A 7,239-nucleotide genomic window follows, 5' to 3' on the forward strand; every position below is an offset into this window, starting at 1 on the left:
CCACTTTTCACACTTGTGTTGGTGCAGGAAACCACTTTTTGCACTTGTGTAAGTGTTGAAAAACCACTTTTCGCACTTGTGTTAGTGTTGAAAAACCACTTTTCGCACTTGTGTTGGTGCAGGAAACCACTTTTGCATTTGTATTAGTGTGGAAAAACCACTTTTCGCACTTGTGTTGGTGCAGGAAACCACTTTTGCACTTGTATTAGTGTGGAAAAAACACTTTTCGCACTTGTGTTGGTGCAGGAAACCACTTTTCGCACTTGTGTTAGTGTTGAAAAACCACTTTTCGCACTTGTGTTGGTTCAGGAAACCACTTTTCACACTTGTGTTAGTGTTGAAAAACCACTTTTCGCACTTGTGTTGGTGCAGGAAACCACTTTTGCACTTGTATTAGTGTGGAAAAAACACTTTTTGCACTTGTGATAGTGTTGAAAAACCACTTTTCGCACTTGTGTTAGTGTTGAAAAACCACTTTTCGCACTTGTGTTAGTGTTGAAAAACCACTTTTCGCACTTGTGTTGGTGCAGGAAACCACTTTTGCACTTGTATTAGTGTTGAAAAACCACTTTTCGCACTTGTGTTAGTGTTGAAAAACCACTTTTGCACTTGTATTAGTGTGGAAAAAACACTTTTTGTACTTGTGATAGTTTTGAAAAACCACTTTTCACACTTGTGTTAGTGTTGAAAAACCACTTTTCGCACTTGTGTTGGTTCAGGAAACCACTTTTGCACTTGTGTTAGTGTGGAAAAACCACTTTTCGCACTTGTGTTAGTGTTGAAAAACCACTTTTCGCACTTGTGTTGGTGCAGGAAACCACTTTTGCACTTGTATTAGTGTGGAAAAACCACTTTTCGCACTTGTGTTAGTGTTGAAAAACCACTTTTCGCACTTGTGTTAGTGTTGAAAAACCACTTTTCGCACTTGTGTTGGTGCAGGAAACCAATTTTGCACTTGTATTAGTGTGGAAAAACCACTTTTCGCACATGTGTTGGTGCAGGAAACCACTTTTGCACTTGTATTAGTGTGGAAAAAACACTTTTTGCACTTGTGATAGTGTTGAAAAACCACTTTTCGCACTTGTGTTAGTGTTGAAAAACCACTTTTCGCACTTGTGTTAGTGTTGAAAAACCACTTTTCGCACTTGTGTTGGTGCAGAAAACCACTTTTGCACTTGTATTAGTGTGGAAAAACCACTTTTCGCACTTGTGTTAGTGTTGAAAAACCACTTTTCGCACTTGTGTTAGTGTTGAAAAACCACTTTTCGCACTTGTGTTAGTGTTGAAAAACCACTTTTCGCACTTGTGTTAGTGTTGAAAAACCACTTTTCGCACTTGTGTTAGTGTTGAAAAACCACTTTTCGCACTTGTGTTAGTGTTGAAAAACCACTTTTCGCACTTGTGTTAGTGTTGAAAAACCACTTTTCGCACTTCTGTTAGTGTTGAAAAACCACTTTTCGCACTTGTGTTCGTGTTGAAAAACCACTTTTCGCACTTCTGTTAGTGTTGAAAAACCACTTTTCGCACTTGTGTTGGTGCAGGAAACCACTTTGCACTTGTATTAGTGTGGAAAAACCACTTTTCGCACTTGTGTTAGTGTTGAAAAACCACTTTTCGCACTTGTGTTGGTGCAGGAAACCACTTTTGCACTTGTATTAGTGTGGAAAAACCACTTTTCGCACTTGTGTTAGTGTTGAAAAACCACTTTTCGCACTTGTGTTAGTGTTGAAAAACCACTTTTCGCACTTGTGTTGGTGCAGGAAACCAATTTTGCACTTGTATTAGTGTGGAAAAACCACTTTTCGCACATGTGTTGGTGCAGGAAACCACTTTTGCACTTGTATTAGTGTGGAAAAAACACTTTTTGCACTTGTGATAGTGTTGAAAAACCACTTTTCGCACTTGTGTTAGTGTTGAAAAACCACTTTTCGCACTTGTGTTAGTGTTGAAAAACCACTTTTCGCACTTGTGTTGGTGCAGAAAACCACTTTTGCACTTGTATTAGTGTGGAAAAACCACTTTTCGCACTTGTGTTAGTGTTGAAAAACCACTTTTCGCACTTGTGTTAGTGTTGAAAAACCACTTTTCGCACTTGTGTTAGTGTTGAAAAACCACTTTTCGCACTTGTGTTAGTGTTGAAAAACCACTTTTCGCACTTGTGTTAGTGTTGAAAAACCACTTTTCGCACTTGTGTTAGTGTTGAAAAACCACTTTTCGCACTTGTGTTAGTGTTGAAAAACCACTTTTCGCACTTCTGTTAGTGTTGAAAAACCACTTTTCGCACTTGTGTTCGTGTTGAAAAACCACTTTTCGCACTTCTGTTAGTGTTGAAAAACCACTTTTCGCACTTGTGTTGGTGCAGGAAACCACTTTGCACTTGTATTAGTGTGGAAAAACCACTTTTTGCACTTGTGATAGTGTTGAAAAACCACTTTTCGCACTTGTGTTAGTGTTGAAAAACCACTTTTCGCACTTGTGTTGGTGCAGGAAACCACTTTTGCACTTGTATTAGTGTTGAAAAACCACTTTTCGCACTTGTGTTAGTGTTGAAAAACCACTTTTGCACTTGTATTAGTGTGGAAAAAACACTTTTTGCACTTGTGATAGTTTTGAAAAACCACTTTTCACACTTGTGTTAGTGTTGAAAAACCACTTTTCGCACTTGTGTTGGTTCAGGAAACCACTTTTGCACTTGTGTTAGTGTGGAAAAACCACTTTTCGCACTTGTGTTGGTGCAGGAAACCACTTTTGCACTTGTATTAGTGTGGAAAAACCACTTTTCGCACTTGTGTTAGTGTTGAAAAACCACTTTTCGCACTTGTGTTAGTGTTGAAAAACCACTTTTCGCACTTGTGTTGGTGCAGGAAACCAATTTTGCACTTGTATTAGTGTGGAAAAACCACTTTTCGCACATGTGTTGGTGCAGGAAACCACTTTTGCACTTGTATTAGTGTGGAAAAAACACTTTTTGCACTTGTGATAGTGTTGAAAAACCACTTTTCGCACTTGTGTTAGTGTTGAAAAACCACTTTTCGCACTTGTGTTAGTGTTGAAAAACCACTTTTCGCACTTGTGTTAGTGTTGAAAAACCACTTTTCGCACTTGTGTTGGTGCAGAAAACCACTTTTGCACTTGTATTAGTGTGGAAAAACCACTTTTCGCACTTGTGTTAGTGTTGAAAAACCACTTTTCGCACTTGTGTTGGTGCAGGAAACCACTTTTGCACTTGTATTAGTGTGGAAAAACCACTTTTCGCACTTGTGTTAGTGTTGAAAAACCACTTTTCGCACTTGTATTAGTGTTGAAAAACCACTTTTCGCACTTGTGTTGGTGCAGGAAACCACTTTTGCACTTGTATTAGTGTGGAAAAAACACTTTTTGCACTTGTGATAGTGTTGAAAAACCACTTTTCGCACTTGTGTTAGTGTTGAAAAACCACTTTTCGCACTTGTGTTGGTGCAGGAAACCACTTTTGCACTTGTATTAGTGTCGACAAACCACTTTTCGCACTTGTGTTAGTGTTGAAAAACCACTTTTCGCACTTGTGTTAGTGTTGAAAAACCACTTTTCGCAGTTGTGTTGGGGCAGGAAACCACTTTTGCACTTGTATTAATGTGGAATAAACACTTTTTGCACTTGTGATAGTGTTGAAAAACCACTTTTCGCACTTGTGTTAGTGTGGAAAAACCACTTTTCGCACTTGTGTTGGTGTTGAAAAACCACTTTCGCACTTGTGTTGGTGCAGGAAACCACTTTTGCACTTGTATTAGTGTGGAAAAACCACTTTTTGCACTTGTGTTAGTGTTGAAAAACCACTTTTCGCACTTGTGTTAGTGTTGAAAAACCACTTTTCGCACTTGTGTTAGTGTTGAAAAACCACTTTTCGCACTTGTGTTGGTGCAGGAAACCACTTTTGCACTTGTATTAGTGTGGAAAAACCACTTTTCGCACTTGTGTTAGTGTTGAAAAACCACTTTTCGCACTTGTGTTAGTGTTGAAAAACCACTTTTCGCACTTGTGTTGGTGCAGGAAACCACTTTTGCACTTGTATTAGTGTGGAAAAAACACTTTTTGCACTTGTGATAGTGTTGAAAAACCACTTTTCGCACTTGTGTTGGTGTTGAAAAACCACTTTTCGCACTTGTGTTGGTGTTGAAAAACCACTTTTCGCAATTGTGTTGGTGCAGGAAACCACTTTTGCACTTGTATTAGTGTGGAAAAACCACTTTTTGCACTTGTGTTAGTGTTGAAAAACCACTTTTCGCACTTGTGTTGCTGCAGGAAACCACTTTTGCACTTGTATTAGTGTCGACAAACCACTTTTCGCACTTGTGTTAGTGTTGAAAAACCACTTTTCGCACTTGTGTTAGTGTTGAAAAACCACTTTTCGCAGTTGTGTTGGGGCAGGAAACCACTTTTGCACTTGTATTAATGTGGAATAAACACTTTTTGCACTTGTGATAGTGTTGAAAAACCACTTTTCGCACTTGTGTTAGTGTGGAAAAACCACTTTTCGCACTTGTGTTAGTGTTGAAAAACCACTTTTCGCACTTGTGTTGGTGCAGGAAACCACTTTTGCACTTGTATTAGTGTGGAAAAAACACTTTTTGCACTTGTGATAGTGTTGAAAAACCACTTTTCGCACTTGTGTTGGTGTTGAAAAACCACTTTTCGCACTTGTGTTGGTGTTGAAAAACCACTTTTCGCAATTGTGTTGGTGCAGGAAACCACTTTTGCACTTGTATTAGTGTGGAAAAACCACTTTTTGCACTTGTGTTAGTGTTGAAAAACCACTTTTCGCACTTGTGTTGCTGCAGGAAACCACTTTTGCACTTGTATTAGTGTCGACAAACCACTTTTCGCACTTGTGTTAGTGTTGAAAAACCACTTTTCGCACTTGTGTTAGTGTTGAAAAACCACTTTTCGCAGTTGTGTTGGGGCAGGAAACCACTTTTGCACTTGTATTAATGTGGAATAAACACTTTTTGCACTTGTGATAGTGTTGAAAAACCACTTTTCGCACTTGTGTTAGTGTGGAAAAACCACTTTTCGCACTTGTGTTGGTGTTGAAAAACCACTTTCGCACTTGTGTTGGTGCAGGAAACCACTTTTGCACTTGTATTAGTGTGGAAAAACCACTTTTTGCACTTGTGTTAGTGTTGAAAAACCACTTTTCGCACTTGTGTTAGTGTTGAAAAACCACTTTTCGCACTTGTGTTAGTGTTGAAAAACCACTTTTCGCACTTGTGTTGGTGCAGGAAACCACTTTTGCACTTGTATTAGTGTGGAAAAACCACTTTTCGCACTTGTGTTAGTGTTGAAAAACCACTTTTCGCACTTGTGTTAGTGTTGAAAAACCACTTTTCGCACTTGTGTTGGTGCAGGAAACCACTTTTGCACTTGTATTAGTGTGGAAAAAACACTTTTTGCACTTGTGATAGTGTTGAAAAACCACTTTTCGCACTTGTGTTGGTGTTGAAAAACCACTTTTCGCACTTGTGTTGGTGTTGAAAAACCACTTTTCGCAATTGTGTTGGTGCAGGAAACCACTTTTGCACTTGTATTAGTGTGGAAAAACCACTTTTTGCACTTGTGTTAGTGTTGAAAAACCACTTTTCGCACTTGTGTTGCTGCAGGAAACCACTTTTGCACTTGTATTAGTGTGGAAAAAACACTTTTTGCACTTGTGATAGTGTTGAAAAACCACTTTTCGCACTTGTGTTAGTGTTGAAAAACCACTTTTCGCACTTGTGTTAGTGTTGAAAAACCACTTTTCGCACTTGTGTTGGTGCAGGAAACCACTTTTGCACTTGTATTAGTGTGGAAAAAACACTTTTTGCACTTGTGATAGTGTTGAAAAACCACTTTTCGCACTTGTGTTAGTGTTGAAAAACCACTTTTCGCACTTGTGTTGGTGCAGGAAACCACTTTTGCACTTGTATTAGTGTGGAAAAAACACTTTTTGCACTTGTGAGTGTTGAAAAACCACTTTTCGCACTTGTGTTAGTGTTGAAAAACCACTTTTCGCACTTGTGTTAGTGTTGAAAAACCACTTTTCGCACTTGTGTTGGTGCAGGAAACCACTTTTGCACTTGTATTAGTGTGGAAAAAACACTTTTTGCACTTGTGATAGTGTTGAAAAACCACTTTTCGCACTTGTGTTAGTGTTGAAAAACCACTTTTCGCACTTGTGTTAGTGTTGAAAAACCACTTTTCGCACTTCTGTTAGTGTTGAAAAACCACTTTTCGCACTTGTGTTGGTGCAGGAAACCACTTTGCACTTGTATTAGTGTGGAAAAACCACTTTTTGCACTTGTGATAGTGTTGAAAAACCACTTTTCGCACTTGTGTTAGTGTTGAAAAACCACTTTTCGCACTTGTGTTGGTGCAGGAAACCACTTTTACACTTGTATTAGTGTGGAAAAACCACTTTTCGCACTTGTGTTAGTGTTGAAAAACCCCTCTTGCACTTGTATTAGTGTGGAAAAAACACTTTTTGCACTTGTGATAGTGTTGAAAAACCACATTTCACACTTGTGTTAGTGTTGAAAAACCACTTTTCGCACTTGTGTTGGTGCAGGAAACCACTTTTACACTTGTATTAGTGTGGAAAAACCACTTTTCGCACTTGTGTTAGTGTTGAAAAACCCCTCTTGCACTTGTATTAGTGTGGAAAAAACACTTTTTGCACTTGTGATAGTGTTGAAAAACCACATTTCACACTTGTGTTAGTGTTGAAAAACCACTTTTCGCACTTGTGTTGGTGCAGGAAACCACTTTTACACTTGTATTAGTGTGGAAAAACCACTTTTCGCACTTGTGTTAGTGTTGAAAAACCCCTCTTGCACTTGTATTAGTGTGGAAAAACCACTTTTCGCACTTGTGTTAGTGTTGAAAAACCACTTTTCGCACTTGTGTTAGTGTTGAAAAACCACTTTTCGCACTTGTGTTGGTGCAGGAAACCACTTTTGCACTTGTATTAGTGTGGAAAAAACACTTTTTGCACTTGTGATAGTGTTGAAAAACCACTTTTCGCACTTGTGTTAGTGTTGAAAAACCACTTTTCGCACTTGTGTTGGTGCAGGAAACCACTTTTGCATTTGTATTAGTGTGGAAAAACCACTTTTCGCACTTGTGTTGGTGCAGGAAACCACTTTTGCACTTGTATTAGTGTGGAAAAAACACTTTTTGCACTTGTGATAGTGTTGAAAAACCACTTTTCGCACTTGTGTTAGTGTT

This window comes from Myxine glutinosa, unplaced genomic scaffold (assembly GCF_964187855.1).
Source record: "Myxine glutinosa unplaced genomic scaffold, kmMyxGlut1.1 SCAFFOLD_1747, whole genome shotgun sequence".
Taxonomy (NCBI): Eukaryota; Metazoa; Chordata; class Myxini; order Myxiniformes; family Myxinidae; genus Myxine; species Myxine glutinosa.